We start from the raw sequence: 11,797 nt of genomic DNA on the forward strand, positions 1-11,797 counted from the left end.
GAGTCCAACCTTTAACCTAACCCTGCCACCCGACCACTAAACCATGTCCCTAAGCACCTCATCTATCCTTCTTTTAAATACCTCCAAGGATGGGGACTCTACCACCTCCCTGGGCAGCCCATTCCAGAGCCTGACAACCCTTTCAGTGAAGAAGTTTTTCCTAATATCTAACCTAAACCTGCCCTGGCGCAGCTTCAAACCATTCCCCCTCGTCCTATCATCTGTTACCAGGGAGAAGAGGCCGACCCCCACCTCACTACAGCCTCCTTTCAGGTAGCTGTAGAGGGCGATCAGGTCTCCCCTCAGCCTCCTCTTCTCCTACATCTGTAGGCAAGCCCTAACCCTGAAGCACAGGAGCACTAGCGTTATCAGAAAAGAGGTCACAGGAACTTCTAAGCCAAGGGTCATCCTTGGAAATTGTGGAATCAGTTTTATTAAGTTGTCCCAATGTAAACTGGAAGGACATTCATCTTGAAAAATATATGAACATGATTAAAATCTGGTAGAGTCACAAGCAACCCACCACAGAGCGTTCCAGAGGAAAATACATGGTGCTGTATCCCTCTTGGGACTACCTCTAGAAAGACAGGGGAGCCAGTGGGAGAGATGAAAAGTGAGGAAGACAAGGAAATTTCTGTCTTTCCAGTTTTAAAAAGTGTGTCATTGATACAGCATAGGGTAAACAACAAGGTTTTGAAGAGTATAACAAACCACTCACACAAGTGTCTCCATGCTAATCCTTCATTTGAAACAGAGGTTGCTCAAGTACACTTCCTACTAATACAGATCCTAAAAACCTTTTAGATGCATTGCCTGCACCTAAAGGCACTGTTAAGCTTTGTATCTGCTTCACATACTTCCCCATCCTACCGTTATATCTAAGGCTCCTAACTCTTTAATTCTAAACAGTCCGTTCTGGAATTTACCCCACCCCATAATTTGGAGAAGAGTTGTGCAAACCAATCAGCACATATTCATCTCTAAGGTTATGACTTAATCCATTGCAGTCAGCCTTTCTGAGCCTTGGGTGTGATGCTGACCTCAGCAAGATCACAGTACCTCATTATTGCCTGACATACTTGTTGATATTATTCTTACTCTTCCCCACCACCTCCACCTCTCTAAAAATTTCTGTGTCTTAGTACAGTCTTAGCTGACATCAGCAGCTACTTTCAGTTGCCTTGGTAAGGTGATAGAGCTGAGGAAGCTCACCTGAGACAATGTAATAGAGATCAGTGTTCACAGAGTCAGGATTCCTCTATAATCTTGTAACTGGCCACTGTTCTATGTAGATCTCATGCGGAGCTCACAGATTTTGATGACAGCTTGCAAGACTCCTAAGTTTTGCTTTGTTTCACTTTCTTTTTAGAGAATAACTCAAGAGAAAAATTACTCCCAAGTGACTATTCTAGAGTACTCGGAGACCGATCAAATGCAGTGCAAGCCAATGATTTTCTGTCTATTTATTGCAGTACAGCTGGGAACAAAGACTCCTTGGCAATACTAAACTTGTCAAAATCAAACCTGAAGCTCCTATTTTGTTTTTCTGTTTAACTTCTCTCTTTCTGGGCTTTACACTGAAACTCAGGAAAACAAAACTTGTGGAAAATGGGGGAGTGAAAACTGCTAGAAGTGGTTGGGCAGAGCCAGGGGAATCCCTCTGTACAAACCAGCCTACCTCCCTTTATGTCTCTGAGAACAAGATCGCTGCTCATCTGTCATGCCCTTACTTTTGTGCTGCACTTGAAAGTAAGCAATTTATTTCTGAAAAACTAGAAGAGAGGATACTGAGAGAAAGAGTGGCTCTAGCTAGTCCCTGGCTTCCCCTTCTAGACTAAGTTTAAACAAACAAACTAAAATCACACCCAGGTAAAGAAGTAACTTTAAAGTGTTCTCCTAAAATACAACCCAGCTTATTTTTATTACTATGTCCTAGAAAGCTACTGGTTTAACCAGGTCAACATTTTGTACTTGCACTTGCGAGTGTGACTGGATCAGGGAAGTAATTCTATATTTGAATAATGACAAGGCAGAAGGCACACAGTACGTGATGGGACGGTGGTCCATGCAGGATGAAATTCAGAAAGCTCAAGGACCGTTTCACCCTGTTCATACCATGTAGAACAGGATGTGTGAATTCCAACAGATCTAATTTCAAGTTAACTTCATATTTATACTGCTGGTGCTCATCTGTTGCACCAAGAAAAGACCATCTGAAAAATGTGATCCCTGTTAATAGTAGCTAAAAGGCTCATTCAGCTCATCAAGTACAGCAAGCAAAATGCTCACTGGCAGGAACAACAGCTGTATGCTTGACCTTTACCCATTCTCTCTTTTCTCGCTCCACATTCAAGACCAGGCTCAGTGCATTCTTAAGAGACATGTATTCAGAAAGAGAGGGCTATTTTTATTCACCGTGTGGTTTCTCAGCATATTTGGTCTTTAGGAATATTTCCTTTCACATCAATCCCTTTAAGCATTTTACAGAACATAGTCTGTACGGGGGAGTCAGTAAATTTGACTTCATATTCTGAAGTTTTATCATGACTTGGAAGGCAGATAGCACAGTTGATGAATAAAACAAATGCAAGCTATGTAGTCATGCTAAAGCTATTACCAGAATATTTTACATTTTCCGTGCACCCAAATTAAACCCTTTATACAAGCAAAGTAATCCAAAACCATCTGGCACTAGAATTTGGGATTTCATAATGCTTTAATGCAAACCATGTGAGCAGGATGTCCAAAATGTCTCTGTCAGTGGGTTGAATTAATACATAAAAAAGATGAACTTTGCAATAGTTTTGTCTGGTTTTCGTTATGTCCAGTCAATGAATACCTTATGCCACTGCTGTTCAGCGAGGATAACTTCTGCACTGTTACCTTTCCTTGCCTGACACTTGTCACTTCACTGTTCCTGAACACAGAAGAATAACCAAGATCAGAGAGGAGGAGCCCAAACGGCGAAGCCAGATGTACAACTCCAGCACAAAGCTAAATAGCCACATGATTTTTTTCCATCTTGTTACTGAATGACAGTTTGTTACTGTGGGTCATCAAAGACCTGTTTGGCCTTTGGTATGGAAGAGAAGCTTCATCCTTTGCCTAGCTGTTCTCTTGAAGTGCTTTCTCACCCTACATGTCAATTTAATAAGCAATGGGAGTAACCGTGACAAAAGGAACTCAGGATCACTTTGAATTCAGTGTCCCTCTCTCCTCCTCTCAGGGCTGAATCCTACAATGAGTCACCACTGGGTGACCAGGCAAATACCAGTTCTGCCCAATGGAAGCCCAGTGTTTTCAGACCCCTGAGCAAACTGCAGCCAGACTGACTCCTTACATATTTAACAAGCATAATCTCTCTCTCTCCTGGTCATGCCTCTCCAAAATATGCTACAAAAAGTTTTGCCAGTACACCCTTTATCTTTCCAGACTCCTTGAGGTCCCAGCCAGTTATCCTCCCTGTGTGGATTCTTTATTCTTCTCCATGCATTTTCTTTGAGGGCATTGCCAGAAGTCACCTACACTCTTCACACTGTGTCTCGGGGCCCTGCAGACACTAATAGGCCTTGCTGGCCTTGACCAGCCTTGCCTGGTTCCTCCACCCGCAGGTTCTGCACATGGGCCCAGAAGCTCCACTTAGCTACAGCCCTGCGCCTTTCAGTCCTGGCCCAAGCCATGCTGCAGGATTCTGCTCAGCCACAACTGTACCTGTCCATGGACCCCGTTGATCCTGACCTCTGGATTGACCTCCCAGCTTGACCGGCAATCTCTCTCATAACTATGGACCTGGCCAGCAAATACTGGACTATACTCTCAGAAGACCTGATTTGTGGACTGACCTGTTGGCCCCGTCTCATCACTGTGAATTTTTGGGATGATCTGGACTCACAGCTGAATCTGGCTACTATCTTTGGGTCTGGCCTGCTCACTCTGGTTGCTTACCATGGGGCTGGACCTTGGCTGTGTAACTGCCCTCGGCTTCTGGCTCCCTGCCCCTTAGGGAGCAGCTGGCGCTTGCTGCTCCCTGATAGTGGGCAGAGCCTTGTTAGACTGAAGTTGTTTACAGATTCCCTAAAGTTCAGAAAATCCAAAATTTGGTGACAACAGAACTGAAAATAGACTTGGAAGAAATCTCGAGTAATAATGATTTCAGAGCTCTGATTATTCCAGCACCCCTGCTGCAAAACAGAAACACTTTATCCTGTGTTGATTATTTGCATTAATCCATGCAATGCCCAGCTTGATTGGTGCAATGGAATTGTGTTGACTGTTTGGGCTGCTGGAAGATGACTTGGCTGAACCCCTGAGCTGCGCAGCACACTGCTCCACCTGATCTGGTGACATTTCTGAAGACCATCAGTGACCTTGGAAGTCCTTAATACTGGCCAACACTGGTTGGTCAGTGTTTTGAGAACGAAGCAACTGAAGAAAGTCCAGGCTACTCTTCACTGAGTGTTCAATTCTAATTTATGTCAGACTTGAGCAGCATAGGAAGTAAACTACAGCTAACTGCTGACTTATTAGCATAGCTCATAACGTAACCCCTCCCATTAATATCCATGTTGTCCCATGGTTGCTTATGGGTGTGGGATGTCTCCTGCTTGGCATGGGAGCTCCCAGCTACCCCAGGTGCCCTCCTAAACCCACAGTGTCTGCCTCTGCCACAAGCTGCCTTGCTATTGTAAGAAAGGCAAGGTAGATGGCTGCTAGTATGTACCGCTGGCGTATCAAAGGGGGGAATTTTATATGTTAATCCGATCTTCTCCTTGAGAACCCCTTCCTGTGCCACTACCTTTGTCTTTTCCCCAAATACCTTTTTGTGGATGACCTGAGATGCTAACCCCAGACTTCAGGGGACAGGAGGACTTTCTCCCCACTGCACAAGTGTTACGTGGTGCTTCTCCTCTTCGCTTCCCATATCCTGAACCTCCCTGCTTCTAGGTAAACTTTATTACATTCCTCAGTCCTGGTGCTCTCATGGAAGAGGTGGATCCTAACAAGATAGGATTGTTGCATCTCTAATGAGAAGAAATTGAGAGATGTGCCAGCTTTCAGCTTGCTCTTCAAAATGTGTACAATATGCAAGAGGCAAATGCTGTGCCTGAATGGCAGAGACAGCTTTATCCTCGCAGGGTGGAGCAAGAGAACAGAGGACTCATCTGTCACCAAGCCTTTTTAGGCAAAGTTTCAAATGATAAAACCTTATAATAGTGTCAGTAAAGTAATCACAACAATTACATTAATCTGGGAGTGCAGGACTGAAATCCCTATAGCAACTTCAAACCTCCCCTAAGCATTTTGAAAATCACCTAACAGTTGCTCAGGTATGTCAGGTAATCAATTAGGCAAGCACCAAATAAAGCAGCAACCTATTTTCTATAGTTTAGCTATGTTTCTATCGAAGCCTTAGGCAGCTATTCCTTATTCGTGAGAAGCATGGCTTACCCCACCCACCAGTCACACTGGTTTGTATTTCCACCTTCGGTATCTGAATGGGCAGAGCAGGTTAGGCAGGCCAGCATCTCCTTTGCATCCAGCTTTTCAGCCACTTGGCTACCACCAGAGAATGCAAAGGGACACTCAGTTTAGAAATGTAGTTTCCAGACCATCTCTCAAATCTGCAAGCCTTATTCCTCTGGGCTGTCCTCTGGAGCTTCTTTCCTTGTCCCTATCTCGAACATGCCACCCCCAATTCCTGCTTATCCATCCTCACCAACTTCCCTTTTCTAGTACCCTCCCAGAGCGCAAGCTATACTAGCATTAGTAGTATGCTAATAGTTATATACTATGTTGGGATAATATAATATTAGTATAGTACATTGCTCCAAGTATAGTAATTCTAACAGAAATGTTTACTGATAATTTAGTAGTTATTCCAAAATAATTATAAATTCTGTTTTTCAAATAAACAACTTCAAGTATTTTGTTACTATCTTTTTACAAAGCTGTGTCTATATATCTTCGAATACCAAAATAAGTGCCAGTTTACTGTCCTCGTTGCCAGGTCATGGCTAAGGACAGACTAACCCATTTAGTGTGTGTTCCCCAACACTGCGAATCTTCATGTCAGCCACAAGAGGGAGGACGTGACATGCAGTACACTGAAGATTCCAGTTTACCAAAGAAGTTTCCAGTTTACAGGAAAGTTACACTAGTTTACGTTAAGATTCTGTTTTAAATCAGTTTAGTCAAAATCGGTGCAAGAGGTTGGCTGACACTTGTAGTCAAGTATAAGAATAGTTTATTTTGGGTTGCCATAAACAGATTCCAAATTGACATAAACTAAGCTAAGAGCCTTTACAGAAGTGTTTATAGCAGTTTAACTGAGTTGGTTGAAACCTCCATGGAAGATTAACCACTGGGTCTTTTGTGTTTGGGTAAACACTAAGCCTGAAATACATTAATTTAGCTTAGAATAGGAACAAAAAGGTCTGGTTTATCTTCAAAAGTAAACTGTGTACTATAGTCATCATCAGCTTCATAGAAAGTCCCTCTTGAAAAAGAGTCTGCTCATCTGTATTTGATTGTTTCTATTTGAAAATTTTGCATTTTGTTGTTGATTCTGCTTCATACAATCTCTTAACACCGGGGCATTCTGTGAATGCAGCAGCACAACTGAAGACGAGAGAAAAGATATTCTAGCACTTGGCTATTCGAGAACTTTGCATTTAAGGCGCAATTTGTAGGAGACTTTCTGGTAGCTCTCTAGAAAAAAATTTACTCAGAATTTGTTTTAATGATGGTGCTGCAGTGTTGCTGGTTTGTCTGTTTGCTAGGATAGAGGGGGAAATCAATGTTCAGAGTGATCCAATTTTGAAAGGTCAGGATCTGCAGAATATCTTCTGAATATTTTTTCCATCGCTTACTTCTCTCTGTTAAGATTGCCTTGTTCCTCCCTTTCATACACTTCCTCCTAGGCTTTGTAATCGACATTGCCCCAAGGAAATGCAGCTGTCATGATGGTTCACAGATCAAAATTCAGCCTTTAATGTAGCTAAGGCTTGATCCATTAACTACTTTGAAGATTATGACCAAAGCCTTAAACTGGCATCTGAAATATGAAACTTCAGCATGAGTTAATGAGGCCCAGGAAAGCTGCACAGGAGGCAGCTATTGTATCCAGTACGATGGGATTATAAAGGGAGACAAAAGCAGCTAGCACTGTAGCAGAAGTAAGTAGCAGGGCAAAGTAAAACCTGAGACAGTCTGAAGCAAGGTTAAAGATGAGTAATTGTAAAAGTAGGAAGGGATGTTTTGGCTACAACATTAAGCAGACATAGAAGCTAAGCAAGGTCCGAAGACAAGAGTGACGTGACCTTGCCTGGATTCACAAGAAGTCGGGCAGGAGTGTTCATCATGTTAGGAGTTACTCTGAGCAATGCAAAACACAGGGAGCAGTTGCCCTGGAAGCGAAAGGATGGACAGTAGTATTCCCAGAATGCACAGGAGCCACTTGACAGTAGGAGACTCTAGTGATACAAGTGGCGATAATCCAATTCATACCCCATGGGTCATGTCAACTGACAGTAAATGGAGGCAAATAATCTAGTCTGAGAAGGGATGTAGCAGTGACACCACATAGTCATATCTGCAATTTTCTCTTGAGTAAAAAAAGAACTTCCATACTTGAAACTACTGTTAAAATAAATTTTTACCTACATGTTTACCAGCACAGCACTAGAGTGCCAAAGACGGATCTACAGAGTTACTGGGTCTGAGCTGAAGGAGAAAATGAGCAAGAAGGAGTCATCCACAGTATCAATTAAGCAGGATACTTTCAACATCAGCATAAAGAGAGATGCTAAGATTAAGGATCGACCAGAAATAGCCCAATAAGTTTCCACTGAATCAACATTTTCTGATGGAAAACTGTCCTGGCTGGAAAGGTTTCAGCAGGCTTAAATTGTTACACTGAAAGTACTAGTTACCACTTCTCCATTTTATAAATACCAAGTGCTCATGATTGCTGGCTTTTCAAGTTTATTATAATTCTAAATGTGATTATGCTGTGGTGACTCATTGGAACAGACCAAATGACAGGAAATGTATATTGACAAAACTCAAAGATTTAGGTATTAGAATTATTCCGTTCAGCATATAGTTCATGGAGGCTCCCATTACAAATATATGTTAAAATTTTGTTTTCAAATACTTAACACTACTTGTGCAATTCAGAGTAAAGTCACTACAACTTGGTTGTACTCTGCATATCTTCTGTTTTACACGTCACCAGCTGAATGAACGTATTTCCACTTGAATATTAAAGAGGACAGCCTAAAAAACGAAAAAAGAAAAGAATGAGTCAGATTTTACATTTTCAACTGGGTGATATTCATGAACAAACAAATCTCTTATCAGCTGATGCGGTGAAAATGGTGATGGCCTTGTCCATACAACTAGTCCTAGGTTATCCTTCAGGCTTCCCCACCGACTCAGGCAGGATTCAAAAAAGAATTAATTTGAGTGTCAGGTCATCACCCAATTGATAATGAGCATTTTTTTTTGTGATAGGAGAAGGACTGGACCTGAGGTCCAAGGAATTTTTTTCTAGTTCTATGCCCTAATTTGGACAAAACTATAGATAACTCAGTAACTCAGTTCTTGTGAATGAAATAATGCCAGCAGAGTTAGTTCACAGCAGGTTGTTAGTGCCAGAGCAATTACATTCTATTTAGGCACACTGTAACCTTCTGTAGAGGGGACAGTGCACAGATGACTTTCAGGAAGTGAAGCTCTAATGTAGAATTAGATGTTAACTGCTTATTGGTAGTACTTTTGTTTTGACCAAGTATTTGTTTTGTTTAGTTGTTTGGCAGCCAGCTGCTCTGTCAGGCTTGACTCCCTGCAGCTGAGAAGCAAAATATGAAATGCAGCTCCATTTTTCATAGTGACTTTTTTTTTTACTTCTTTACACTGGCTGAAGTATAGGTAAGAAGGTATGAATTTTTGTGGTTGTCTCCCAGGCCTCTTCTCACAGTTTGTTACAGATACACATACTTTGGGTCATGGACTGTATAGCTCAATAAGCACAACTATGCCAATGTCTTTGAACATGTCCCTCAAAACAGCTCAGCCCAGTTGTACCATGGCAATAGCTCATGCATGATGCAGTCACACAGGCTCCAAAACCATCTTAAAATACAGAGTCCTCACTAATGAATTGCAGTGTTTCTCATCTGCACAAGCGCAGATACAGTTTGTGGTTTATGGATTGCAAGCACTTGGCTGCTGAAGCTTCCACATGTTCTTTATATCCTTGTAGCTGGAATTTTTTAGTCTAGAGCCATGACATGCCAGCTCCAGCACTCTCCTACTACCAGTGAACACAGCACTGAGACTCTAGTATTACTTTGTGTTTTTTTTTTAAAATGTTCTGAGAAAGACTTAAGCATTAACGAACCTTTGTGATCCAAGATTTGAATGAAGTAATCTGAGAGTGGCTTCAGGTATTCAACCCTTTAACCCCTTTCCTCCATCTGACACTGCTACAACCACTATTAACTTTACATATAGCCATCAGAAGAAGTACTTGTTACTGCTTGTCTGCTGGCTGCAGAGAGGTTTTCAGATGCCCCTGTGTCTCAGTAGGTATTTGTTTCTAGCTACCTGCAGATATTTTGCAGGAGAATTTGCTGCAGGGCAGCAGGGAAATTATTGTTAACTGTTTCCAGGCCAGTCTGTAATCTAAAAGAAATCTTGGATTAATATAAGAATGTTAGTGTTTTGTTTACGAGCTTCTGACAACCAAAATCACATTGTTGGCTGACAGCATCAAACAAGACTCTTGGCATTCTGAACGTTCAATGTAAGAATACATGGGAAGTTGCCACTTGCTGTGAGTCATGAGGAGAGAGAGCAGGATTTACCCTTGCTGGTCCTCTTGTTGGGCTCAAGTCTGAAACTAGGCCACTGGAAAAAATGTAAGTCCATGCAGAATGCATGTTTTAAGTCAGACAATGAATACAATCTCCAAAATGATAGGGCGTATATGCTTAGGATAGCATGCAGTCCCCATTTGTTTGCTCATCAACCTCTGCTGCATCCCAGATCTGATGTGCTGGGACTGAGTTCATCAGATTGCACCATTACTGTAGGAGATTGCCTCAAGGGATCAAAGTCCAGTCCAAGTCCTACAAGTCTGGATGTGCAATGCAGCTTTCCCCATACAAGCTCTGGACACATTTAACTAATATTTTCAAATTGCTACTGATCTGCAGAGGAAAGGAAATACGACAACAATGAGAATATGATGCAAGATCCCAGACTGACTTGTTCTGTCTTCAACAGAAATTAAAGCCTTGTTCAGACTTCCCAAGGGAGAAAAACTTTTAAGAGTCTGCTCACCAGGGAGTCAGAGAAACATCAATAAAAATAATCTTGGAAGAAATTTGAGTGTACTGGGTGGTACTGACATATCAGTACAGCATCTTGTATCTTTTATTGGACAAGAAAATAGGAACATTTGTATTTTAGCTTTATTATAGCTTTGCAATTAGTAGAAGGCAATCTATTATTAGCTGTACAGCCTCATTAAAGTCATCTGTGGTTACACAGATGTATGTTTCTCTGTCTCAGCAAAGGCTCTCTAAAAAAATCTCAAGTTTATCCATATTGGATCCTTGTGATTGGAAGGTCTTTTTCAGTTACTATTTGTGATTTCTAATGCTTCTGAGTATTAAAAGTACCCATTCACTGCTAAGCACTTAACCATAGATAGGCTTCAAACCTTTATTAAACAACAAAGCTGTTATCCCCAATTCTGTGTAAATGCAAGTAGGCCAGTGTCCCCAAATGCAGTTTATCTGTTAATGACATCTGATTGTTTTATTACAGCTAGTGGGCAACGTAAGAAGGAAGCTGAAGAGAGTGTGGGTAGCTATCCCTATTACTGTCATTAGGTATATGCCCCACGACCCATTTCAGAGAGGCTCCTTCTGCTTTCTTGGGATACCCCATGAGCCGCATCTGGCTGTGCAGTATCCTTATGCCCCACACCCTGTATTTGTGGGGTCATGTCACTCATCCTGTTTCATTAGGGAAAGTATGTTCAACAGAACTGCCATCATATGCTTGGAGTCACTTGGTGGTGGTTAGGAAATGCACTGATTGTGGCCCTGCTGTGGGAGTTTTGCAAGGGGGTAACTGGAGGTAGGCATGATGGTCTCAGCAGGCTTGTTTCATTTGTGTTCTGGCCTTGCCACAAGCAATCATCTCCTCCATAATCTTCCTTGCAAAACTTTGGAAAAGCAGTGCTTTCAGTGTTTTTCATTGTACTACTTTGCTACAGGGGTGCATACATAGAATGATTCTTTGACTTAAAACATAAGAAGATGGATATTTGGGGCTCTGAGTTTGGCCATAGGTCAGGCTTCACAATCAGGGAACTGGAAGCTCTTTCAAGACCAGATTTAAAGTCCTTAGCCAAAAAAATACTTCTACTGAAATTCTACAGCTAAACTAGTACAGCTTTACAAGTTCGACAGCTTAATTTTATTTCATTCTGTGCAGCACTGTGCTGCACTTGGTGATTGTTTATGATGTTCTACATAGCCATTAGGAATAAGGGGGACAACAGACTTGATTTGGAGGATGGAGGCTACAACTTCAGGGAGTCTGTGGTTTCAGGGAGTCTGTTACTGATTTTTCTGGCTCTCTGTACATTCAGACAGCATGGGTGAAGGACATAAATCCCATTAGACCAGCCAATCGGTAAAAAATGGACTAATGCCAAGACACCAGTTTCACATGGGACTGTAAATCTGAGCAACACAAAAACTCTCTGAACCTGATTCCT

General features: G+C 41.9%; 1 long non-coding RNA gene across 1 annotated transcript in view; it reads right to left on the reverse strand.

The window, feature by feature from the left end:
- Nucleotides 1-7,809: 7,809 nt before the first annotated feature.
- Nucleotides 7,810-11,797, reverse strand: part of LOC118452054 — a 55,815-nt gene continuing 51,827 nt past the window's right edge. Inside the window, exon 5 of the long non-coding RNA XR_004841697.1 lies at nucleotides 7,810-8,277. This is a non-coding gene — a long non-coding RNA (uncharacterized LOC118452054). The remainder of the gene's footprint in view (nucleotides 8,278-11,797) is intronic.

The sequence above is a fragment of the Egretta garzetta genome, unplaced genomic scaffold, assembly GCF_000687185.1.
Source record: "Egretta garzetta isolate BGI_Z169 unplaced genomic scaffold, ASM68718v1 scaffold553, whole genome shotgun sequence".
NCBI classification, from domain to species: domain Eukaryota; kingdom Metazoa; phylum Chordata; class Aves; order Pelecaniformes; family Ardeidae; genus Egretta; species Egretta garzetta.